Below are 27,326 nucleotides of genomic sequence, written 5' to 3'. Positions count from 1 at the left end.
AGATGGAAGAAAGATTTAATAAGGACTTAGAAGAAATAAAAGAGTCAATATACAATGAATAATGCAATAGATGAGATCAGAAACACTCTGGAGGGAACAAACACTAGAATAACAGAGGCAGAAGACAGGATAAGTGAACTAGAAGATAGAATTGTAGAAATAAATGAAACAGAGAGGAAAAAAGAAAAACGAATTAAAAGAAATGAGGACAATATTAGAGACCTCTGGGACAATGTTAAACGCTCCAACATTCGAATCATAGGAGTCCCAGAAGAAGAAGACAAAAAGAAAGACCATGAGAGAATACTTGAGGAGATAATAGTTGAAAACTTCCCTAAAATAGGGAAAGAAATAATCACCCAAGTCCAAGAAACCCAGAGAGTCCCCAACAGGATAAACCCAAGACAAAATACTCCAAGACACATATTAATCAAATTAACGAAGATCAAACACAAAGAACAAATATTAAAAGCAGCAAGGGAAAAGCAGCAAATAACACATAAGGGGGTTCCCATAAGGATAACAGCTGATCTTTCAACAGAAACTCTTCAGGCCAGAAGGGAGTGGCAAGACATACTTAAAGTGATGAAAGAAAATACCCTACAGCCCAGATTACTGTACCCAGCAAGGATCTCATTCAAATATGAAGGAGAAATCAAAAGCTTTACAGACAAGCAAAAGCTGAGGGAATTCAGCATCACCAAACCAGCTCTCCAACAAATGCTAAAGGATCTTCTATAGACAGGAAACACAGAAAGAGTGTATAAACTTGAACCCAAAGCAATAAAGAAAATGGCTACGGGATCGTACTTATCAATAATTACCTTAAACGTAAATGGGTTGAAATTTTCAAAAAGGCTAGGAAACAATTCTCATAGCCATCAATAGTTCAGTGTTGAGTTCATGAATAGTTTTTAAAGTTTGGGACAAACTATAGTATTTGCTATTTGAAGTACTATTTGTAATTGGCATATTACGATGTAACATTGGTCTTCATTTCCAACTTAAAACGCATAGAAATGCCTAACAGGTTTTTAGATTTGTGAATTTTAGTTGAAATGTATTTTATGATGTTACTAAACCTGCAGAAATACTGAAATATTTCAGAGAACTTATTCACTGTACATTTAAATTATTTTATTTATAAAAGTTATGAACTGTAGAAAGTTTTACTTGTTGGGTCAGATGCTTGTTGCTTCAAATGCTTGTTGCATTTGAAGTGCTAGTTACAAGAAAATCAAATACCTTCAATGTATAAATGCTATTAAGTTTTTAAAGGACTCTGGAGTATAAGTAAGTTTGTTTAAAGAAATTTAGTCTGTTCAACTTGAATCAGCTCTGTCAAACATTAATTAAAAGCCTCATTTAAAAAAAAATAAATAAAAATAAAATGAAAGATATTAAAAAAAAAAATTATTGAGGACACACGTACAAGAGTATATCTAAGGAAACATAAACATTAAATCATACAGATTTAACAGTCCCTTGGTCCCATGGAAGATCCCATGTGTGACAAGTAAGACTTGGTACAGTCAAATAGATGAGTAAATAAATAAGTTTTTATAAAAGAAATAAAGAATAAAGTATGTTAGAAGATATGGTGGAAAGAAGAGAAAGTAAAAGCAGTATGTAGGAAAAACAAGGCAGGAAATGAGGGGCAGACCACAGTTTAAATAGGGTTGCCAGGGCAGACACATTGAGAAGGTGAATTTGAGCAAAAAAAGTATAGAAAGGAAGTGAACCACTCTGGGAAAAGCTGTATAAGGCTCAGGAAAAAAACAGGGCAAGATCTATCTTCAATGTTTACTTTTACCAGATTCTGCCAGTTTTGCCTTTGGAAATTTCAGTATAGTGGTATATCCTTTGGGCATGTGTCTCTAAGTGTGTATCTGAAAAAGTAATTCTGCTTCTTTCAGTAACTTTTCTTGTAAATATAGCTATGTTTGCACAGTCATAAATATCATTCAGAAAGAACAAGCATAAAAGTATTTCGACTATGGTAAAGAAAGTTATTAATTTATATAAGTAAATAATATTTAGGGGATAATTATAACTGAAAATCTGAGTTCCTAAGAAATCCCTAAACTTTTAAGTTTCTGAATTCTTGTAAATTAAGGTAGTCTGTAGACAAAAGATTATGAGGTACCATGGTAGAATCTTAGGACAGATCTAAAGCAGCTTGACAGTAGAGATGAATTTATTTAATCTTTCTTATAAATAAGATGTATATTATTCTTTCAGGATTTCTTCCTGCAAACCCAAACCTGAATATACAAAAGCAAAGCCTGGTTCTTAAAAAAAAAATTGCCAAGATTATTTCCCAACTAGAGACAGAATTTGATTTTCTGTGAGCACATTAATTCTGCTTCACTGGCAAAATGGCTTTAGGTCCAAGTAGCAAAAAAAGGGGTAATAATTCCTGACAAGGACAAGGAAATAAGTTTTCAGTTTTGTTCCTGACTCAACGAGGTTGGGGGGGGGGGGTGTAGGACAGAAGTGACTTTTTAATGTATATTTTTCTAAATGTCCTTTAAGAAGCAAAGCCCAATGGTAATGGAGAAATCAAAACTTCAGAAAAAGTGGCAAATGAGTACAATATGACTTTAAAACTAAAAAAGGGAACTAAGTGAATTTCTTTTAAAATATTCCATAGCAACTATTTCCATTTTTTAAAAAATTTAGGCTTTTCATTCTAGCACTTAAATGAGTTGCTGCTGCTGCTGTTGGTGGTTTTAAATTTTCAACCAAGTAATAACACAATATAACTATAACCTAATCCAAATTTTAGGAAGTCATCATAATACTTCAAATATAAGGGCTAGTTGTTTCTCTAAAAGCCAAAAACTAATAGCTTACTTTTAAAAAAATTCTGTATTTGCCAAGTTCATTCTTTCTAATGTCACAAAAGATTATCCTTACAGAACTCAGATTGCTGCTTGTGAAATGAAAGGCTAAAACTATATTAATATATATAAAGAAAAGAGTGGATATACGTTAATTTTCTTTATTTACTCTTTATTAAAAAGAAACATTGAGACGGTAGGTTTAGGGGTAACTTATTTTCTACTTACGTTTTGCAAGATGTATTTTAAAACAGGATATATTTTATAAGTTTTGAGTGAGATAAGAGAGCTAGAGATTGGGAGTGAGAATTGAGGAAAACTGGCAAGAAGTGAAGGTCTTCAACAAAAAATGTCAGGTCCTAGTCTGAGTTGGAGGAAGGCCTGGCATTTCCAGTAATGGCAAACCAGTGGCTCAATGTTGTCCCTTCGGTAGCTCAGGCGGCCTGTGGAACAAGTGTTTCTATGGAAGGTGATGAGGGATTAGAAGCCAATTTTCTCCCACCTTCTAACTTGATCCCTGATAATATGGAAAGAATTTAAGCAGATCTGGAGGGGGCGGTGCTGGTCTTCTAACATCTATATACAAGTGCACATTTTCTAACTATGCACCTTTTCCTAGCAAATCCTCAGTGTTTCTCAACGCGGTCCATTGACTACTTGCATCAGAGCCTCTGGGTGCTGGTTACAGTGGCAGATTCTCCCTTCCCAGACCTGGACATGAATCTAGAGAGTTCTATGGTCCAAATCTCTGTGTTCCCTTTAAAATCTGTGTCGAAATCCTAACCTCCAGTGTGACAGTGGTAGGAGACGGCGCCTTTGGGAGACAGCAGAGATCACCTGAATGGAATTGGTGTCCTTATAAAAGAAAGTTCCACACGAGGTTGCAGAGAGAAGATGGCCATCTAAGGAGCAGGACCTTTCCAGATGCGGAATCTGCTGCTGTCTTGATCGTGAACTTTTCAGTCTCCAGAATTGTGAGAAAACTTTGTTGCTTAAGCAACTCAGTCTATGGTACTGTGTTATAGCAGCCTGAACAGACTAAGAAAAAAAAGTAATCCTAAACGTCTGCACTTCAGTACATCTCTTAGGAGACGTTTAGACTTGAGCTTGATCGACCCACATCAGGATCAAACTGAGCTTCCTGTCTTTGGCCAAGATCATCCATCCTGGTTCTTTGATTTCCTACCTCAAATATAACACAACTGTAATGCACAGCAAAATCAATTATATCCTACAATCAAATTAAAAACTTCTGACTAATACCATATTTACAAAAAAAAGAAAAAAATCAGTGCATTGCAAAGAGCAAAGACCTTGACAAAAGAGAGGAAAACAAAAAGAAAGGAAGTTGTTGTTGTTGAGTTGCTCAGTCATGTCCGACTCTTTGTGACCCCATGGATGGTAGCCTGCCAGGCTCCCTGGTCCATGGGATTTCCTAGGCAAGAATACTGGAGTGGGTTGTCATTCCCTTCTCCAGAGGATCTTCCTGACCCAGGGACCGAACCCAGGTCTCCTGACTTGGCAGGCAGATTTCTTTACCACTGAGCCACCAGGGAAGACCCAAAGAAAGAAGAGTGGCATACAATCTCTTGTACTCCACATTGACAATAGAGATAGGACATTGCACTGCAGCTGCCCTAGGACTCTGATGATGAGAAGGTAAGTCTACATCTCACTAAGCTTCTCATTTATGTGACAATTTAACACACACATTAGTCTCATTCTTTGGCCTTTAGACAGATAACTGAAACATAGGAAATTTTCTTCACAGATAATGGGCTACTTCAGTTGAAAGATATACTTTTTAAGCAATTCCATGGAGGAGGATAATTTAGTCTAATAACATAGATCAAAGATACTTATCCCCGAGTTAATATAAATTTACAAAGTCTTTTGGCTTACAGAACCAAATTTTGCTGAATTTGTACTGCTAAGAGTTTATTTGGGCCAAGAGTATGGAGAGTTCTGATTCATTCATTCTTTCATATTGCAATTCAAAAAATATTTATTAAGTGCTGACTATATGCAAGGCATTGAGAAGAGTTGATTATGTTCAAGGCATTGAGAAGGGTTGACAAAACAGACACACTCCCTGATCCCTTGGACACTTTAAAGCTTTTTGGGGGTAATAGACAAGTTAACAGGAAAGTGGAGGAACAGATAATAAGGAAACACTCCAGTAACAGGTGAGGAGAAAACAGAACCCTCCTGCCACTGTTGGTTGGAAGGTAAATTGATACAGGCACTATGGAGAACAGTATGGAAATTTCTTAAAAAAAAAATGGAACTACCATATGACCCAGCAATCCCACAAATGGGCATATAACCTGAGAAAACCATAACTCAGAAAGACACATGTACCCAGTGTTCACTGAAGCACTGTGTACAATAGCCAGAACATGGAAACAGTCTGAATGCCCAAGAACAGATGAATAGATAAAGATGTCATACATATGTACAGTGGAATATTACTCAGCCATTAAAAGGGATGAAACTGGGTCATCTGGAGAAGTGTGGATGAACCTGAAGTCTGTCATACACAGTGAAGTAAGACAGAAAGAGAAAAACAAATATAGTAACGCATATATATAGAATCAAGAAAAATGGGACAGATGAGCCTATTAGAAGGGCAGGAATAAAGACACAGACACGGAGAACAGACACGGGGAAGGGAAGGAGGGGATGAATTGCGAGATTAGGATTGACATATATATGCTACATTGGAGGGACTGATGCTGAAGCTGAAACTCCAATACTTTGGCCACCTCATGCGACGAGTTGACTCACTGGAAAAGACTCTGATGCTGGGAAAGGTTGGGGGCGGGAGGAGAAGGGGACGACAGAGAATGAGATGGCTGGATGGCATCACCGACTCGATGGACATGAGTCTGAGTGAACTGAGGGAGTTGGTGATGGACAGGGAGGCCTGGCATGCTGTGATTCATGGGGTCGCAAAGAGTCGGACATGACTGAGCGACTGAACTGAACTGATGCATAAAATAGCTAGTAGGAACCCTCTCTACAGCACAGAAGCTCAGCCCCAAGCTCTGTGATGACCTAGGTGGGTGGGTGCCGTGGAAGGGAGGCTCAAGAGGAAGAGATACATGTAGCTGATTCATTTCGAGTTAGAAACTAATACAACATTGTAAAGCAATTATACCCCAATTAAAAAAAAACTGATGTTCTTTAACCCATATTTAGACCAAATGAGTGAGTGAGTGGTAATAGCATGGGCAGAGAGAGAAACCACATTCAAGCAACTATAAGAAATTTAGTGGCCTTGATCTTCAAATTCCAAGAGAAGGTTTTGAGAGTTTTGAGCTGACGGCCCAAGAAATAGGTAGAAGCAAGAGTATGAGGGCTCTTATGGATTATGTTAAAATTTTTCTTTTTAATCCTAAGAGCAATAGGAAGCCACTGAAGACTTTAAATAAATGAAGTCAATATGCTCTTATTTGTGATAGGTAAAGATTGCTCACTGATAAGGTGAAGGCAGGAGCTTGAGTAGGGCTTGAATGAGTGGCACAGGTTTTAGATAAGGGCAGGTCCTGGAGCTGAGGATAAGGGAGGAGAGTGCGGTATGGTTTTAGGAAGCCTCCAGATTGAACACGCCAACTTGGGGAGTCATTTCATAGGAACAGATCATACGGTCTAATGTGTAAGGAAGGGTGTATGAGGTTAGTCAAGTGACTTCTGCAAATTATTTTCACTCTACCCCTCTATGAATATAGGGAACACAGCAAACTATATTATTCCCTCATGGTTTTGGTGCTTATCATGATCTTGGCTATAAAATTATGCTCCTTCCTAGAATGTGTCAAACAATGATGTACAATGACGTCAGGACTAAGAAAACATTCACCCATTTTCCTAACCAATGAGGCAGAACTTGCAAAGTTCTAAGTTCATGTGGAACACACTTATGAAGATCTAATACATAGGTGACCGATTACCAAGATTTTGTTATGAATTTGTCTCAAAAGTAAAATAAACCTTTTTAAAGTACAAGTTTATCTTGCTTTAAACAACAGATTCCCCAGAAAATTATTTAATTGTACAATTGTATAATTATATACAATTGTATAAATTATTTTAAACTATTTTGAGAAACTTTGGGGAGCTTCCCTACTGAAGAGAAACTGAATGATTACTTATAAAGATCAAATCTTGTTATTGTATTATATATTTTCTCAAGTGAGGCACATCTATACTGGATTGCTCTAGCTTCTCGCCAGCTGAGAAGAGAGTGTCCCCAGTGTTATTTCCTGCAAAGTCCCTAATCTCTCAAGAGACGCCCCAACACCAGGGCAAACATAATAGTGAGTGATGTGCTCCACAGATGGCCTCTGATCAGAACCCTAATTTCAGTGGGCTGCATCCTTACAGAGGTTGTCTGAGGATGGCGGTATGACTGAGCTGCCGATCACAATGCCCTTCTCCCTGGCTCCCTTCCAGCACATGGTCTAGGGCTAGTCACGTGATGGAGTTCTGGCAATGACGCAAAAAAGTAGAAAGTGGTCAGATGGGACTTCTGGGTTTCTTGCTTAAGCTGACATGCCCCTTCAGAGTTTTGCTGCTGTGCACTTCTTTCCTGCCTTGTCACAGAGCAGATGCCTGGTTGCAGCCATCTTGTAGCTGTGGGAGGGAAAGCTAGCAGCACAGAAAGGTGAGATAACCTTGGTTTTCAGATGGCATCACTGGGCTGCTTTATCAACTCTGGATTGTGTGCTCTGGACTTCTGTTGAATGAAACAAGGAAATCTCTGTACTTAATTAAGGTTCTATTTGTTGATTTTTCTGTTAGTTTCCAACATACTCTTAAACCCTGAATTTCTATTCAAACTTCTCTTTGTTACTGACATATATGGAATTCTGTGGCAAGTTGATGACATTGGCTGGGAACAAGCAAGCGGTTACCTCCAAAACATAAATGTTTATATAGTGACATTTGTAGAGCCTCCTTATAGAAAAAATGCTGGGCTACCTGATCTACTATGTTGTTACCAAAAAACAGCAGGGAAACAAAACCCCCAAACTCTCTACATCCTGCCAAGGCATTTTGGCCACAATTACCTTCACTTAGTTGAGCTTGATTGGTCAAGTATTAAAAATGACTGAGCCCTGAATGCTAAAGCAGAAGAGACACACTGGCCCAAGGATATAACTTTCTAAATAATCAAGAACCAAATGGACAATTTGGGGCAAATTAAAGTTATGCAATAGTAAGCACTGTGCAAACCAGCCAAAAGCATTAGCCACCAGGGACTGGATGGTTCTCTTTGCACAAACATGTGAGCTAAAGTTCGCAACAGCTACTGGCTGTTGTGCAACCTGTCTGGCAGACTCCAGGATCTTCAGACCAGTTTATAAGCCCATGATGATAAATCTTTATAGGATACCAAAGACAGCAAAGTTATACTTTTGATGTATGTATTTATACTGGCATTTAAATGGAATAAACATTGGTAAGTACATTTTTCTGTTCAAGGAAATAATATGTGAGTTTAAACATCACAAGAGACTTCTCACTCCCACTCATATAGAAGTTCTGGCTGCACTGTTTTTTAGTTTTCTTTGCATATAACAAAAATTTCAGTTAAGGGAGCTTCCTAAGCATTAATACTATCCTATGTGTAGGGGCTACACCTGGACATTGAACTCAAAATGATGGAATGCATAAAGGGTCTGCCACAATGATTTTCAAATTTCTATAAGCCATCTGGAGCTATGTCCAGGAATTTGAATTTGCACAGGGAGAAACTGAGTTTCAGAGAGGTGAGACCAAGTGCTTAAATAATTAACAAGAAGAGTCATCTGGCCTGCTTAAATCTAGTTGTGTGGATTATTTCATTTGAACTGTTCAAATTATTCGTTAAACTGATTAGAACTGACCACAGGACTTTCAAACCCCCAGTTCATTTTATGAGGCAGAGGTAAACTTTTCTCTAAGAAATTAAATGGATTTTTAGAAACACGAAGAGTATTTATAGAATGATCAGCAACAAATCGAAGTTACTACAGTGTATGTGAACTAGTAAAATATAAGCTCAAAGGCACAGGCTGATTTATTTAAAAATATTTGTTGAATACATATATTCATAAAAATTATCTGGAGAATCTGTTAAAAAAAAAAACCAAACACACAGAGAAATTCTCACTCTCTGGGTCCTATGGGGGAGAGGAGAGACCAACAACATGAATGTTGACAATGGCTAAATGAATCTGACCCAGGAACGCCTGTGGACAGAAACGCTGGTCTGTGTGCTTCTAGATGCCAGAGATACAAAGCTCAGACTGTTCAGGCTAGTGAGAGACACAAAGAAACAACAATTTTCCAATGCCTTCAAAGTATTCAGAGAGGAGTGAAGGCATCAAACTGGGTGTAGAAGTGAGACTAAGCTCCCTTGTGAAATGAACTAGTTTTGAAAGAGTGGAGCACCAAAGAATGCGAGGGAAGCGCGCAGGCAGAAGGAAGCGCGGCAAGGACCAGCACCGAGCCAGGCTTGTGGGAAACTGAAGCAGGAGTCTGGCCTCACCGGGACACCCCGAGGAGGCGGCAGTGAGGTGGCGGGGCTGGGACGCGGTGTCCTGAATGACTTTTCTATGTGGGACTTGGTTGAACGTTTGAAGGCACAGGAGGTAGCTGAGGGTTGAGGCATGAGGGGCAGAGTTAAATTCAATTTTTAGAAAGCTTGCAGGCCATAGTCACACAGAGGGCACCTGAGAGGAATGCAACCTGATGGAGGCCAGGGGACTGCAGTTCTCAAGAGAAGAAGCCGGACTGGTGAAGGCAGGTGCATGCCATTCGGATACTTTGGCCACCTCATGAGAAGAGTTGACTCACTGGAAAAGACCCTGATGCTGGGAGGGATTGGGGGTGGGAGGAGACGGGGACGACAGAGGATGAGATGGCTGGATGGCATCACTGACTCGATGGACATGAGTTTGAGTGAACTCCGGGAGTTGGTGATGGACAGGGAGGCCTGGCGTGCTGTGATTCATGGGGTCGCAAAGAGTCGGACATGACTGAGCGACTGAACTGAACTGGACTGAACCCAGAGTAATCATTCCCCATGTGGACTGAAGTGAATTCAGTAGGCGAGGTAGAACAGATAGGTCCTAACGTGGCTGTGCTTAGTCACTCGTGTTCAACTCTTTGCAACCCCATGGACTGCAGCCTGCCAGGCTCCTCTGTCCATGGAATTTTCCAGGCCAGAATACCGGAGCGGGTTGCCATTTCCTTTTCCAGAAGATCACTCCAGCCCAAGGATCGAGCCCGTGTCTCTAGCGTCTCCTACATTGGCAGGCAGATTTTTTCTTACCACTAGCGCCACTTGGGAAGCCCTTAGCAACTAATCTAATGTGGGGAGAAAGGCAAAAAAGAGGTTAGGTGATGGCTCTTAGGTTTCTGGTTTGTGTGACTTGGTAGCTGCTGTGAGTTTTGTGGGTGGGGAGTAAAGAAGTGACATTTTAATATTTACTAAGAAAGAGAGTTAATAAGATTGTGTGACTTGCTGGTAGAGATTAAAAGAGACCCACAGGGTGTGGGACTTAGAAATGTCTGGGCTGGTCTGGTATCTATTTGGAAGCCATCCACGTCTGCGTGGTGATGGCTGAAGTCACAAAACTGGATGAGATCATCCAGGGGGAATGTCCTGAAAATCAAGGTAGAGCCTAACTGGGACGGAAGGAGGGAGTGATGGTTGCTCAGTCGTGTTCAACTCTTTGCGACCCCGTGGACTGTAGTCTGCCAGGCTCCTCTGTCCATGGGATTCTCCAGGCAAGAATACTGGAGTGGGTTGCCATTTTCTTCTCCAACTAGGAGGGAAGTGTCACCATTTAAGGGGGAGATGAAAGGAAACAAGTAGGAAAGGACAAGAGACAATCAAAAGGTAAGAAGAAAACCTAGGAGTATCATGGATAAAAGGTCACAGCAGAGAGGGTCAGGTGTCCCGGAGCAATCAAGACAGATAAGTGCTGATAAAGAGTGTTCCAAAGGCTTGCCTCCTCTGTGCATGGATCATTCATTTCTTCAAATATTTACTGAAGTCCCCTGGGTGCCAGGTACTGGAAAGATAAACCTCAAGGCAGCATCATCCTACACTGAAAGCATAACAAAAGCACTTCCATTTCCTTACAAATGTTGCACTTCGTAGATGTGAATGGAAATTGGATTCATATGCAAAGCACTGGGGGAAACCTCACGTGGGCAAACAGCTAAAAGAGGTGAAGTGACATGCTTCAGAAGGAAGGAGTCTGAGATGAAAGTGGGGACAGGAAGAAAAGGCACTGCAGCAACACCACCCCATCCTGAGCATTTCTCTGTTGAACCCTGACTTAACTCCATCTTACCAATGTCTGCCTGGGGAGCAAAGTCCTCTTCTGAGAAGTCCTTATCTCCCAAAAGACTCTTGGTATTGCAGAAGAAGAAGACAGGAAAGAGTTAAACTTCATCTCATAGTTATTTAGCATAGTGCTTTAGTTTCGTTCTTTTTTCTTTTAAAATAAAACAAGTCTTTCAGGTTTTTTAATTACTAAAAACCTTTTTTAAAAAAACTTTCTGACTCTGTGCTTGTGCCTTTCATATTCTGACCAGGATTTTCTGTTCCTCCTTAAGGAGAGTGAGCCCGACCCAGTCACAGACCCATTTAGCACAAATGGACCCACCACAGGCCCTGCTGACATGTTTTTTCATTCTAGGTAACCTCTCAAGAATGTCAGGTCTCACAGCATGAACTTCTCAGCACACAACATATACAGATTTTGGTGCTTTCCCCAATCCTCTCGGTATAGAAGCAAGTAATTCTACTACCAGGGGTTCAATACCACCTAGTTTTATTAGAGGTTGTATTTCAGGAGAGCCTGCGATGGTGAGTCAAGCTCGGGACCACCATGCTGAACACCTCTAAACACCATTCCTGGAAGGGCGTCCACTTTTTAAAATGACTCTGCAAACTTAACCTCTAAGTCTCTAAAACAAGTAGTTCATTTCAGTTCAGTCGCTCAGTCGTGTCCGACTCTCCGCGAACCCATGAATCACAGCACGCCAGGCCTCCCTGTTAGAAACCCTATTTTTATACCTTTAGAAAATAAGAACACATACATCATCTGTACTTTAGCAAGAGTAAAGCCTATGATTATTTCAGTAAAGGAAAAGGTAGGAAGGAAGACGAAAAAGAGGTCTGAGAAAAAAAAAAAAACCTTATCACAGAAACATCCAGTCTTCTGGGGTTGTCATTTAAAGAGCTGTGAAATTCACATAAACTTAGAATTATGCTCTTTACTTCTTCTTGGCTGAAAGCCCGAGGACACAGGTCAAAGTCTGGTAGGGAAAATGGCACCTTTGGAAATCTTATGGTCTGGCATTATATAAAGGCCAAGAAATACAATAAAACTGGTTTCTTTGGTTTCCTTAGATGACTGGAAATCAAGAGAACTTTGGGGTTAATATAAGTACATTTTAGTTCCTTCCAGCACTAGATTTCAGAGGTTCCTTAACTCTGAGATTGTATAAAATCTACCTTGGTTGAGTATAAACCTGGCACTGGCTGGCTGCCTTTAGTGATCTTGCACTTTATGGCTTCCTCCTCTTAAAAAGTTTAGCATTGTGACTGATTTCTTTGGCGGTACATTGGAAAGCAGAGGGCAAAGTCAATCTGAAATGGAGCAAACACACTCACCTTCCACTCCCTGGAGAGGAGGACATTTTCACTGTTGTTACTGAACTGAACTTGGGTCCACTTGCCCATGCACAGTACAATGTACCAACACCAGGTTGTTGTGAAGAAAAGGGCAGTTTATGTCAGGTACCAGACGAGGAGTCCAGGGCAGCCAGCGCTCAAAAAGCCTGGGCTCCCCGTGGGTTTCAGCAAAGCACTTCTAAAGGCAAAGTGAGAGAGGGGTGTCCCAGGGCAAGCGATCAGCTCAGGCACAATTCTCTGTTTGGTGGATGGTGAGGTAATAGGGTGGCGTCACAGGACTTGATGAGTCTTAGGTGCCAGGAGGTCTTGGGACTGCATGCTCACGGTCATTAAGTAGTTAATTTCTTTCTACTACTTGGTGGCAGTTTTAGCCTCTGATGTGCGTCAGATGGTGTTATCTAAGCACCTCTGAGAGGAGCTGAAGCAGAGGGTATGGGGGAGGAAGTCTGTCCCGAGAAGGCCCTATAGGGTCCTGCTTGATAACACGAAGAAACGTTACCATTGACCAGGTTTTACAAGTTATTTTGACTATCCTGGAGTCAGTTAAGCTGATGCTTCTAGTGCTGTGCTTAGTCGCTCAGTCGTGTCTGACTCTTTGTGACCCCACAGACTGTAGCCTACCTGGCTCCTCTGTCCATGGGGATTCTCTAGGCAAGAATACTAGAGTGGGCTGCCATGCCCTCCTTCAGGAGATCTTCCCAACCCAGGGATCGAATCAGGGTCTCCGGCATTGCAGATTCTTTACCAGCAGAGCTACCAGGGAAGCCCATGCTTCTAGTAAATCTATCTAAATTTGAAAGGTAAAAACTAAGAGTCACTATTAATCGATTTCTCTTATTAATATAATCTATTTTTTTAACCATATAATAATAAAGTGACCAAAAATTCATTTGGCACTTTGCAATTCACAAAACACTTCTACTAACATTACATAGACTCCTCAGCAACCCACTCTGAGACAAAAACAAATTTGTGGAACTAACACAGTTGGCAGTGGGCTCACACATGTCTGGAATTCCCAGGCAGTCAGCTGCATGTGTTCCCCTTTTCATTAATTTCAAAATAATAAGACTTTCAGCTTCACTTATATATTATGGCAGGTTTTAATCATATGTTATCACCTATCTTATTCCTATGAGACCAAATTATTTTCCTTTTATAGGTAAGAAAATGGAGGATTTAAAAAAAAAGTTACTAATTAATGACTAAGAAATAGAAGATCTATGATTAGAAAAAGTACAATTCTTTCCTCCATCCCACAGCTTCTGCCAAGTCATTATAAAATTGTGCAGGGAGGTTCTTATCCCTTGCTGCTGGGTTTCTCAAGAATAGTAACCCACTTTAGTAACATGGCATGCTCTGTAATTTACTACTGACAAAGCTACTACTAGAAATTTACTAGCAACTTTTAATTTGGTAAAACATGACTAATAAAAAGCAATCTAACACTAACCTATTTACTACCTCACAGTTGTAAAGCAAGCTAGTTTTATGTTTGTGGATTTGTGCTAATGATAATATATAATGATAGATCTACGGATCATTAATTCCCCAAATATGTACTGAACACCTATGCTCTGCCAGACTCTATGTTAAGTGCTGGATACACAGTAGTGAAAAAAGATGGGCACTGCATTCTGTTGAATAGGGGAGAGACGTTAATCAACAGATAGACAAAAATAACCCGGTATGGTGCATTTTGAAAAAAAAATGAGAGTAGTAGGAGTTGCTTTATTTTTTTGGCCACACTTGGAAGCATGCAGGATCCTATTTCACCGACCAGGGATGAACTCATGTGCCCTGCAGTGGCAATGCAGTCTTAACCGCTGGACTGCCAGAGGGGGCCCACAAAAGATATCTGGGAAAGACAGTGTTTGAGGGTGGGAAGCTCTTTTAGATGGAGAATGAGAATATCTCATTAGAGGTGGCACGTAAATTGAGATCACAAAAATGAGAAAGAGCTGGCCTTGAGAAGCAGGGAAGAACATTCAAGGTAGAAAGAAACGCATGCTGAAAAGTCTCAACTCTAGAGTTTTGTTTGTGTAAGGGGCTCAGAAACGGTCATTGTGTGGGTAGGACCAGGCAGTTAGGAAAGGATTGAGATCAGGCTGGAGTCCTAAACTGCTTTGTGTGTGCTTAGTCACTCAATACTGTTCCACTCTGAATGTAGCCTGTCAGGCTTCGCAGTCTTTTAACTGACTCAAGGCATCGGCTACCGTACTTACCTTCAATTGACTACACTTAACTGCCTTGTGGCTTTCCAGGTGGCACAAGTGGTGAAGAACCCAGCTGTCAAAGCAGGAGATGTAAGAGATGCAGGTTCAATCCCTGGGGGGGAAGATTCCCTGGCGGAGGGTATGGCAACCCACTCCAGTATTCTTAACTGGTGAATCCCATGGTGGGCTACATCCATGGGGTTGCAAAGAGTTGGACATGACCGAAGCAACTATCACTTTCACTTTCAACTGCCTTGTAATCCAGAAACTATCCCTGATTAAGCATATAAAGCTAAAAATATATCAAAAGACTACCTAGACCAAGGACACAGATTTCCATCTTTTTAATGAAGGTTTACATCAAGATAAATCATTTTAGATACCAATATAGATACAAAAATAGACAGATACATATCTAAGTGTTCTAGAAGAAAAGTAGTATATCTCAAGGTGGGAGGACAGGGAGTGAGATAATAGGGACTTGCTTTTTGTGTGTATTTTTTAAATTAAGGAAATAAACAGCAAAATGAAAAAATTCTTTTTGCTTTTAGGAAAGCCCGGTTTTAAGAATTTCAGCTGGTTGATTTTGGAAGCTTAAAGAAAAACATCAAATTCAAGAATGTTCCCTGGACCTGAGCCTATGTATTTTCATTTAAATAAGAGTTGAATATGCATTTTTATCCCCTTGGGGCCCTGGAATGTCAATATTTTACTTTTCAGAGATGGGCAGACAGCGTAGGTAATCATGGTGACTTCAGTAACACTTTCCCTTATTTAAATCAGTCTTCTTTCCAAAGTATTTTTGCCGTCAAAGATGACTCTCTTTTTTTTTGGCTCACAGATATGTTTTTAGAGAACAACCATGCACATAAAAATTCTTCCTTTTGCTCTGGTGGATCTGGACTTTTTCTTTTATATGTCTACTCTTTTATCTCTTTTTAGAGGCAATGTGGAAGCAAAGAAGAGAATGGCTGTATAGTTGACCCAACTCTTTCTGTTTTTCTTGTTCATTGTTTTTTTTTTTTGGCTGTGTCACTCAGCATGCAGGCTCTTAATTCCACACCTGGGAACAGAACTCAAGTCCCTTGCAGTGGAAGTGCAGAGTCTTAACCACTGGACCACCACAGTTGGCCCAACTCTTTCTATTAACAGTGTTTTAACTTGGAATTTTTAAGTATAAGTGAATTACATCTTAAGTTTTTTTTTTTTTTCAGGTTAACTCTAGCCCCCTTCCTCTTTTTCAGCAAAAATAATCTCTAAAAACTGCAACCATCTTACCATGGCTGAACTTTCAAAGTAAAGAATCCCAACTTTCCATGGCTTACAAACTGTTCTGTCACATCTAAGTGTCTGACAGGGTTTTGTCCTGCCCCTTCCCTTCTGTGACAGAACACCTTACCTGCTGAGTCACTTCAGTCGTGTCCGACTCTGTGTGACCCCATAGACGGCAGCCCACCAGACTCCCCCGTCCCTGGGATTCTCCAGGCAAGAACACTGGAGTGGGTTGCCATTTCCTTCTCCAATGCATGAAAGTGAAAAGTGAAAGTGAAGTTGCTCAGTCATGTCTGACTCGTAGCAACCCCATGGACTGCAGCCTACCAGGCTCCTCTGTCCATGGGATTTTCTAGGCAAGAGTACTGGAGTGGCTTGCCATTGCCTTCTCCGACACCTTACCTAAATTGCCCTTAAATTAGTCACATTAAGCATCGTTGGGGAAGGTCGGAGTAGTTCTGTCACCCCCACTCGCTTGGTATCCCTCTACTCCAAGCATATGTTAATCATCTGTGACTCCAGAGTCCCGGGCTGCCAAGGATGGGGCTGAACTCACTTGCCCTTTCGCTCAGTGAATGCTTCTCCTTTATTCCCCATGGCACTTTGGCATAAGTCCCAAACTTGACTGTGCATTCCGCAGAAAGGTGGAGAAGTTGGGTCTCCTCCCACTTTTGCTTTTTACAAGAAGATAAGACCACAGGACAGGGTCTGCCAGGGTCAGACAATGAGATGGACTTTGGCTTGGAGTTTTTATGATGACGCAACAGTACCATCACCACCCAGTAAGCGAAGAAAACTAGAGAAGCCAAGGAAGCCCATTACGTTTGTAGTCCTGGGGTCTTGATGAAAGAACTAGCACTCAAAGCGTCATCTCTGGGCCCTGAGACAGTGGAAGGCATCGTGGTTGTGACAACATGGATTGACAAAATGCTCGCTGATCTAAAGGTCCAGCATAAATGAATTCCCTGTGTAAAGGAGGAAATCAGCCTTTTCCTAACGTCCATAGAAAACTCCTGGATTCACTTAAGGAGGAAGAAAAAAGACTGGGACAACTGAGAGAAGTGCCCCTGGCTCCCAATAACGTGATTGAAGGCTTGGAAGAGAAAAAGTCTCCCCAAAAGAGTCGGGCAGTAGCCAGGATGGTGCCCTGGGGGGCCCTGCTCCACCAGAAGGCGAGTCTGCCACTGCGGGGGGTCCATGGCCCCAGCCAGGACTCGCTTTCCCAGGAGGAAAACCCAGAACCCATGGAGGATGAAAGGAGTGAGGAAAAGGGGGACATGGAGGTTCTGGAAGGTTGTACAGGCTCTAGTAATGGAGCCCAGGACCACGAGGCTCCTGAGCCCTTCAGCAGCCCCGTGTCTGATAAACGTTCAGAAGGAGGTAGATGACGCCTTAGTGGAAATGCACTGGGTTGAGGGCCAGAACAGGGATTTGATGAACCAGCTTCGTACTTATATACGTAACCAAATTTTCAGGCTTGTTGCTAGTTAACTCCAAAATTCTCACACAGTTGGGAAAGTTCTATAAAGCAGCTTGCTTTGAAGAGTGGCCTAGGAGGGTGGCAAGCTGAATTCCATCATTAGCCCACTGGTAACATGTGGAATTGTCTTAAAAAACCAACAAATGAGTCCATTTTTAAACACCCGCCTCCTTTAAAAAAAAAAAAAAATTACAGGGCATTGTAGTATGGTAGTTCAGAGTAAGAACTGTGGTGATCAGCATCAACAAAATGCCATTGGTAAACTCATAAGGGATTTAAACCTGACTTAAGCTGATCACCTTTGGAGAAGGAAATGGCAACCCACTCCAGTATTCTTGCCTGGAGAATCCCATGGACAGAGGAACCTTGCAGGCTACAGTCCATGGGGTCGCAAGAGTTGGACACGACTGAGTGACTTTCACAAGACCAGAGGAAACCTGTACTGTCTTTATTTCTGCAATTGCAATGATCAGCTGCTTTATGCTCCTCACTTCTAAGCTTTTGTGCACCCAAGTATCAAATCAGGACTAATCTCAACCACTTCCTCTGCTAAAGAGATTTGTTGATGCTGAGTGTCTAGTTCTTTTTAATGTTTTGGATCACTTTTTGCCTTCAGTTCTAAGCACTGTTTACTTGTAACCAAGAGACAATATTTTTGTGAATTTGTAAGACTGTCAATGAATACTCAACGTTTTGACAATATCTGAATGATAATACGCATGTTCTTATTGTCCAAGTGCCTTCAGTGACTGCTTGTTAATTGCAACCAAGGGTAATATTTCTTAATGAATATGCTGAGGTCTTCAAGAAGTGCCTAAGATTTAACAACACACAGACAATACTGTGTGTAAAGGTCACCTCTTGGATATCATAAAAACACCACAGTAAACTCTCCCAGAATGATTAGTTTTTCTAATGTTTCTTAGATAACCTTTAATTCTGATCTTAACAAACAACAGGTAAAGGGACATTTAACAACTTATTGAGAGCATATTATATCAATACCCTGCTCTTGGCTCCAAGAAAAAGGCAAAGCCTTAGGCTGTTTTTCTGCAAGTGGTTTGCTACCAGTTGAATAGCATACAGTTTTAACAAAATATTGACTTAAATAAATCTGTTACCCCAAATTTACAGATTATTAAAATGTTTGCTTTTTTAATGGCTCACAATGACTATTACAGTTTCTCATTCACTCATTCTCATACCTCTTTGTTCTGAAAACACTCAGTCCAGGGGAAGCTGACTCACCTTGAGGTATAAATGAATGAATGATAGTTCTCATGTTTCATTCTTGACAGCTGCATGGTTCTAATCCCTGGAGCACACTAGAATCATCTAGAGAACTTTAAAAAATACAGTATTTGAGAACTGCCTCCTAGAGAATCTGATTTGTCTAGGGGTAAGCTTATTTAACTTATATGCAGAGCACATCATGAGGAATGCTGGGCTGGAAGAAGCACAAGCTGGAATCAAGATTGCTGGGAGAAATATCAATAACCTCAGATATGCAGATGACACCACCCTCATGGCAGAAAGTGAAGAGGAACTCAAAAGCCTCTTGATGAAAGTGAAAGAGGGGAGTGAAAAGGTTGGCTTGAAGCTCAACATTCAGAAGACAAAGATCATGGCATCTGGTCCCATCACTTCATGGGAAATAGATGGAAAAACAGTGGAAACAGTGTCAGACTTTATTTTTTTGGGCTCCAAAATCACTGCAGATGCTGATTGCAGCCATGAAATTAAAAGACGCTTACTCCTTGGAAGGAAAGTTATGACCAGCCTAGATAGCATATTAAAAAGCAGAGACATTACTTTGCCAACCAAGGTCCGTCTTGTCAAGGCTATGGTTTTTCCAGTGGTCATGTATGGATGTGAGAGTTGGACTGTGAAGAAGGCTGATTGCCGAAAAATTGATGCTTTTGAACTGTGGTGCTGGAGAAGACTCTTGAGAGTCCCTTGGACTGCAAGGAGATCCAACCAGTCCATTCTAAAGGAGATCAATCCTGGGTGTTCATTGGAAGGACTGATGCTAAAGCTCAAACCGCAATACTTTGGCCACCTCATGAGACAAGTTGACTCACTGGAAAAGACTCTGATGCTGGGAAAGGTTGGGGGGCGGGAGGAGAAGGGGACGACAGAGAATGAAATGGCTGGATGCCATCACCGACTCGATGGACATGAGTTTGAGTGAACTCCGGGAGTTGGTGATGGACAGGGAGGCCTGGCGTGCTGTGATTCATGGGGTCGCGGAGAGTCGGACACGACTGAGCGACTGAACTGAATTGAACTGAAGAGACACTGGTATCTTTAAAAAGCTGCCCAGATAACTCTAATATTCAGCCCCAGCACATCTGAAGGATACTCACAGTGTACCTGAGGAAACAGCATTTCCTCAGAATGTTCCTCAGAAACAGCATTTCCTGGGGCCACCAACTCAGAAAAGGGTCTATCAGATGATCACAGTAGAAGGAGTGGGAAGTCTGAAGGTTACTGATAATTAACCACATGGAGGGGAGTGGTCCTTATCTGGAGAGTCACTATGATTCTTGCTGCTGCTGCTGCTAAGTCGCTTCAGTGGTGTCTGACTCTGCACGACCCCACAGACGGCAGCCCACCAGGGTCCCCTGTCCCTGGGATTAGAACTATTCAAATTCTACTAGTATGAATCCGTGTTTTGTTAATGTAAAAGAACCTTGTTCAGTTCAGTCGCTCAGTCGTGTCCGACTCTCTGCAACCTTGGAATTTCAGGTAAAATGTTTACAAATATGAGAAAGTCAGCTGGTGTGAGAGACGATACAGTAAAGCAGAGTGACCACCATATAGATAGCTTAGCCCCACTGTAGTAGCTTTACTTCTCAACTTTCCTGTAAGCTGGTCCTTCGCTTCTGATCATATTCCTTTTGTCCATTTCTGAACTTGCAGAATACCCCCAAATGGCTCACATTTTTTTCAGTGGGAAAGTACCCTGTAAGCCACAATGGTCACCCATCCATGTCTGTCTACTTATTACTATGGTCTCTTTCCAGTTTTTATCAAATGCCAATCAATACCCATCGTGTTCCATAGTCCAGAGGAGCTGGCAGACAACTGAAAGGGAAACTTGATATTTTCTGGCCACCACTGCAGAGCACTTCTCCCCAATAAAACTAACTGAATGGAAATTTGCTCGTGATCTGAATTTATATAATGGCAGATATCTCATGTCCCCTCTCTGAGGTCTTCTTTAAACTCCAAAGATTAGAGAAGCACTTTGCTTTTTCCTCACTGGTGGGATGCCGCCTTTTTCATACAGATATCACAAAATGACTGACTCTGAAATGAGCAACTCTTTTCTCTAGTAGAAATAGAATTTTTCATATGCAAAAGGATACCTCCTGATTGAGTTCTATAAAAAGGTATTCCCATTTCCATACTAACAGGTTTTAAAACTTTTTCTTAGTCACAAAATAAATTTTCACCTTCCCAGAGTTACTATTTCTACTATGGCAAGTGAGGAATACACTTTTTAGTGGGCTTTGACATACTATTAGAGCTGGCTCTACTCACTCACCTGGGAAGTAGCTTACTCAGTCTGGAGAATTTCATCCCCAGAGTAAGTTGTGGGACACAAATAGTTCAAACTGTCAGTTTAACTATTTTCTGCAAATTTCTTGCATGGATGTCATATTTTTAAAAACTTACCACTATATGAAAAGTGGTACCACTTAATTCATCACAGGGATGTGATCATATCAGTTTACAGATGAGGAAACGGGCTTGGCACTCATCACTTCAGTTCATAAGACCCATTAAATTGTAGGGGATACTGCTGGAAATTGTCACATGCTCTTCTTGCTGTTACCCTCTTCTTACTATTTCCCGGCCTGTGTTTAACAGCATTGGGACTAGGCTTCAACAATCAGAAAGGTTTTGATTCCTGTGTGTATGTTTTAAGAGTATTAGCTGCATTCCAAATTTTACACTCCTCCAGGGAAAAAAATGGAAAAGTCTGTATATTTTTGTTTTTCTTTTTAACAAAGTCCTCTGTCATGTACACTGTGAGAATACAGGAGTGCCCCAACCCTTACCTGGGCCTTCACATTCATCAGTTTCAGTTAACCGTGATGAAAATACATAAATATTTTACAAAAATATTAAATAGAAAATTCCAGAAACAGACAATTCGGAAGTTTTAAGTTATGTGTGCCATCCTGAGTTAATTCCTTTTCATATCACTTGACTAGGAGCTTTTTACTGTGTTGTCATTTTTTCTAGTTATTACCAGGGCTACAGCATACACATTTTTCAGTATAATGTATCTTCAAAGTGTGATTTTTACCTTTTGGAAAAAAATCAATGCTAAATCTTCTAAAAAATACTACTATGACTTGCTGATTCTCCTTCATACCCATTCCCCTCCTCCACCCCTCAGCTTATACAGAATGATTTATACCTTTGTCAAGTTTCTAGGCTCTTGAATCTACCAGGTAAAAGCTAACTAATAACCAATCTCTGTTCTATGTACCGAGCAAGTCAATAGTTACTGTAGACTGAATCATAATATTGTGTGCTGCTGCTGCTGCTGCTGCTAAGTCACTTCAGTCGTGTCCGACTCTGTGTGACCCCATAGACGGAAGCCCACCAGGCTCCCCCGTCCCTGGGATTCTCCAGGCAAGAACACTGGAGTGGGTTGCCATTTCCTTCTCCAATGTGTGAAAGTGAAAAGTGAAAGTGAAGTCGCTCAGTCGTGTCCGACCCTTAGCCACCCCACGGACTGCAGCCCACCAGGCTCCTCCATCCATGGGATTTTCTAGGCAATAGTACTGGAGTGGCTTGCCATCAAATACCTAATCCTAGGATATGGTGAGGATACATCATTAAAAAAGAAAACAAACAGCCTCATTTGACCTAAGTAAACATGGCATATCTCCTCAATGCTAGCTCAAAAAAATAGAAGTGAGATTTTCATGCAAACTAGACTCCAGTGCTGTTTTTCATTTATCTTAAAATAAATTTGTTCTATAAGTATAAAACAATATAATAAATTATGCTGAATAATATTTTGTATTATATAAAACAAGTTTTTCATTATTAGTTATTCTTTAATGGCAGGTCAAAAAATGCCACACTCTGGGTTTTTTAGGTTTTTTTTGCTCTGGTTTCATATTTTGCATTTATAGAGCAAATTCAAACCAAGTTCAGTAGAGAAGCGCTAGGTTGTATAGAAATAACCCATCCCAAGAAATCTCAGCATTTCTTAGGATGACTAAGAACTTTGCTACTCAAAGGGTAGTGACAACCATCATCACCAGCACGATCTATGATTAAGAATCTGCATTTCCACAGACTGACTTCCAGAAATAGAGTTCTTCAGGCAACTTGGATTCACACTAAAGTTTGAACAATACTGTATTAGAAGGTTTAGCTTTCCATTGAGAAAACAATAATGACAACAGGAACACAAGTGACTTTCATAACACAAGAAGAGTGGTCTTGAAAAAAATCTGTCAAGTGACTGACATAGCAATTTTAAAGCAAAATACTTAATCTGTCATATAGGGGCATGCTCCATGATGTGCTGAATACTAGTAACACACAGTCTTGTCAGTTACTATTACAGGTGAAATAACCCACAAAATTAGGTGGGTTCCCTGCATTTTGATTCCACCCCAACCCATAATTCTTATGAAAATTCTTTTCTCAAGAAAAGGAGAGCCACATTGAGTAGTTATAAACATTTTAAATACTGGAAAAGCCATCTTCTACTGCAAATCAGTAAACTTGGCACTGTGTTTACAGTATATACCTATAATATTATACTGGCATCAAAATCACTAGTCCATTTCCAGATTTTTGATGACAAATATGAACACATTATACGAATACCCCTCTCCCCCCCAAGGAACCCGCATAACCACCACTGGAGCACAGATGACTCGGGAGATCCTTCCTCGGCAGTCAGCTGTGCACTGCTCTCTCCAGCCTTCCACCATCCCCAGACTGCAAAAACGATCTTAATGACATACAGTGAGCCAGGATGGATGCAAGTTAGTGTCATCCTGCTTGGGTGTCACATGGGAGTGACCACTGCCAATAAAAACACAATGGCTAGCTAAGTCGTTAAGCAGATTCTCCTTGTGTTGAAGAACAGAATTAATTCCAAATACAGCAACCGTAATCACTACAAAGAGGACATCTGCCAAGAAATACATTGGTAAAGAAGGAAATCCCAGCACTTCAAAAGATCTAACTAACTTTAGAAGCCAGAAACCATTGGTTGTTGAAACCTTTCTTATTTTGTCATCAGGCAGTCACTGCTGTCTCTTTGGTCTGACTTGCTCCTTCACTTTCAACACAGGCTCCCAGGAGTGTGTTAAAATCCTTAGAAGGCTGGTATCCAGCATGTTACAATGTAAGAGGTCCATGCCAGCTGGAGAGGAAATGAGGCAGGAGAGCTATTGAGGTGGAAGGGAAAGGTGTGCTTGGGCCGCAGATCAGGCAGACAGAACAGGGGAGAGACGGAGAGAAGCTGTGCAGGGTGTTTCCAACTAGAGTCCAGTGCTGTTGTCCATTTGCCTTTACATTTTTTCCATAAAATTTTTTTTGGAAATAAAATAAAAATAATAAAAAAATAAATATTTTCTCCAGAAATAATGTTATATTATTTTCACACAAGATATAATACAAGTCTCCCAATTACTTCATTAGTTCAAGTACTCTTTAATGGCACTCCTGAATCTGTGGATAAGGTCAAAATATGTCAAGCTCTGATTTCATGTTTTGTATTTCTAGAGTAGTTGCAATGGAGAAGGCAATGGCAACCCACTCTAGTACTCTTACCTGGAAAATCCCATGGGTGGAGGAGCCTGGTAGGCTGTAGTCCATGGGGTCGCTAAGAGTCGGACATGACTGAGCGACTTCACTTTCACTTTTCACTTTCATGCATTGGAGAAGGAAATGGCAACCCACTGCAGTGTTCTTGCCTGGAGAATCCCAGGGACGGGGGAGCCTGGTGGGCTTCTGTCTATGGGGTCACACAGTCTGACATGACTAAAGCGACTTAGCAGCAGCAGCAGCAGCAGCAGAGTAGTTGCAAAGTAGGTTCAGAAGGAAAGATTTCAGTTTAGAGCTAGGTAGAGAAATAATGCACCTCCCACCCCCCCAAAATAAGGAAGAATAAAGAGAGAAGACAAAACTGATCAAAAAAGGATTGTTTACCAGCTACTCAATCCCAATGCCCACTCCGCAAGGTGAATCCTGGCTGGAAACCCCCTACTCAAGACCCTGATGACGCTGATGAGAAAACTGTCACCAAGGCCATTCCCAAGATGAGCAGTTTACCATAGTAAAGTCTTCTGCTTTGGTTGTAGAAAAGAGGTGAATCAGTCTATGGACATCTGGGTGATCACAAATCAGGACAAAGACAAGACAGAAAAAGACAACTATTAGAGACAGAAAAAGATTTTGGAATGAAACAGATATGGGTTTGAATTTTATCGGGACCACTGTCTGTTAACTCCCTGTTAAAGTGTCTTCCTAAAACTAGACATTTACCTGCCTACATAGAATAATTTCCACTTAGAAAAGACCTACATAGAAAAACATGAAATAAGCACATCAAAATTAACAAATGAATTTGTTCCCTATAGACTTCAGAGAGTTTAATACCTTCCTAATCACATTCTTGCTTCTGTTAGGTCCATACCATTTCTGTCCTTTTATCTAGCCCATCTTTGCATGAAATGTTACCTTGGAATCTCTAATCTTCTTGAAGAGATCTCTTGTTTTTCCTATTCTGTTGTTTTCCTCTATTTCTTTGCATTGACCACTGAGGAAGGCATCTTATCTCTCCTAGTAATTCTTCGGAACTCTGCATTCAGATGCTTATATCTTTCCTTTTCTCCTTTGCTTTTCGCTTCTCTTCTTTTCACAGCTATTTGTGAGGCCTCCTCAGACAGCCATTTTGCTTTTTTGCATTTCTTTTCAAGGGGATGGTCTTGGTCCCTGTCTCCTGTACAATGTCACGAACCTCTGTCCATAGTTCAGCAGGCACTCTATCTATCAGATCTAGTCCCTTAAATCTATTTCTCACTTCCACTGTATAATCATAAGGGATTTGATTTAGGTCATATCTGAATGGTCTAGTAGTTTTCCCTACTTTCTTCAATTTAAGTCTGAATTTGGCAATAAGCAGTTCATGATCTGAGCCACTGTCAGCTCCTGGTCTTGTTTTTGCTAACTGTATAGAGCTTCTCCATCTTTGGCTGCAAAGAATATAATCAATCTGAATTCGGTGTTGACCATCTGGTGATGTCCATGTGTAGAGTCTTCTCTTGTATTGTTGGAAGAGGGTGTTTGCTATGACCAGTGTGTTCTCTTGACAAAACTCTATTAGCCTTTGCCCTGCTTCATTTCGTGCTCCAAAGCCAAATTTGCCTGTTACTCCAGGTGTTTCTTGACTTCCTACTTTTGCATTACAGTCCCCTATAATGAAAAGTACATCTTTTTGGGTGTTAGTTCTAAAAGATCTTGTATTTCTTCATAGAACCGTTCAACTTTAGCTTCTTCAGCGTTACTGGTTGGGGCATAGGCCTGGATTACTGTAATATTGAATGGTTTGCCTTGGAAACGAACAGAAATCATTCTGTCATTTTTAAGATTGCATCGAAGTACGGCATTTTGGACTCTTTTGGTGACCATGATGACTACTCCATTTCTTTGAAGGGATTCCTGCCCATTTCATGCAAAGATGGGCTCGATAAAGGACAGAAATGGTACGGACCTAACAGAAGCAGAAGATATTAAGAAGAAGTGGCAAGAATACACAGAAGAACTGTACAAAAAGGATGTTCACAACCAAGATAGTCACGATAACGTGATCACTGACCTAGAGCCAGACATCTTGGAATGTGAAGTCAAGTGGGCCTTAGAAAGCATCACTACGAACAAAGCTGGTGGAGCTGATGGAATTACAGTTGAGCTATTTCAAATCTTGAAAGATGATGCTGTGAAAGTGCTGCACTCAATATGCCAGCAGATTTGGAAAACTCAGCAGTGGCCACAGGACTGGAAGAGGTCAGTCTTCATTCCAATCCCAAAGAAAGGCAATGCCAAAGAATGCTCAAACTACCACACAATTGCACTCATCTCACACGCTAGTAAAGTCATGCTCAAAATTCTCCAAGCCAGGCTTCAGCAATATGTGAACCGTGAACTCCCAGATGTTCAAGCAGGTTTTCGAAAAGGCAGAGGCACCAGAGATCAAATTGCCAACATCCGCTGGATCATGAAGAAAGCAAGAGAATTCCAGAAAAACATCTATTTCTGCTTCATTGACTATGCCAAAGCCTTTGACTGTGTGGATCACAATAAACTGTGGAACATTCTGAAAGAGATGGGAATACCAGACCACCTGACCTGCCTCTTGAGAAACCTGTATGCAGGTCAGGAAGCAACAGTCAGAACTGTACATGGAACAAAAGACTGGTTCCAAATAGGAAAAGGAGTACGTCAAGGCTGTATATTGTCACCTTGCTTATTTAACTTATATGCAGAGTACATCATGAAGAATGCGGGGCTGGAAGAAGCACAAGCTGGAATCAAGATTGCCAGGAGAAATATCAATAACCTCAGATTTGCAGATGATACCACCCTTATGCCAGAAAGTGAAGAGGAACTCAAAAGCCTCTTGATGAAAGTGAAAGAGGAGAGTGAAAAGGTTGGCTTGAAGCTCAACATTCAGAAGACAAAGATCATGGCATCTGGTCCCATCACTTCATGGGAAATAGATGGAAAAACAGTGGAAACAGTGTCAGACTTTATTTTTTGGGGCTCCA

General features: G+C 40.9%; 1 protein-coding gene and 1 pseudogene across 2 annotated transcripts in view; both read right to left on the bottom strand.

Moving 5' to 3' along the window:
* Positions 1-27,326, bottom strand: part of ELOVL6 (ELOVL fatty acid elongase 6) — a 169,228-nt gene that overhangs the window by 87,759 nt on the left and 54,143 nt on the right. The gene's annotated exons all lie outside the window — the stretch shown is intronic.
* Positions 1,127-26,857, bottom strand: LOC148777797 (large ribosomal subunit protein eL34 pseudogene; annotated as a pseudogene).

Source organism: Moschus berezovskii, chromosome 5, assembly GCF_049115385.1.
Source record: "Moschus berezovskii isolate FMDL1 chromosome 5, NW_MosBer_1.0, whole genome shotgun sequence".
Lineage (NCBI taxonomy): Eukaryota > Metazoa > Chordata > Mammalia > Artiodactyla > Moschidae > Moschus > Moschus berezovskii.
Note: the sequence above shows the minus strand (reverse complement) of the source record. Positions and strands in the feature narration are given on the sequence as shown.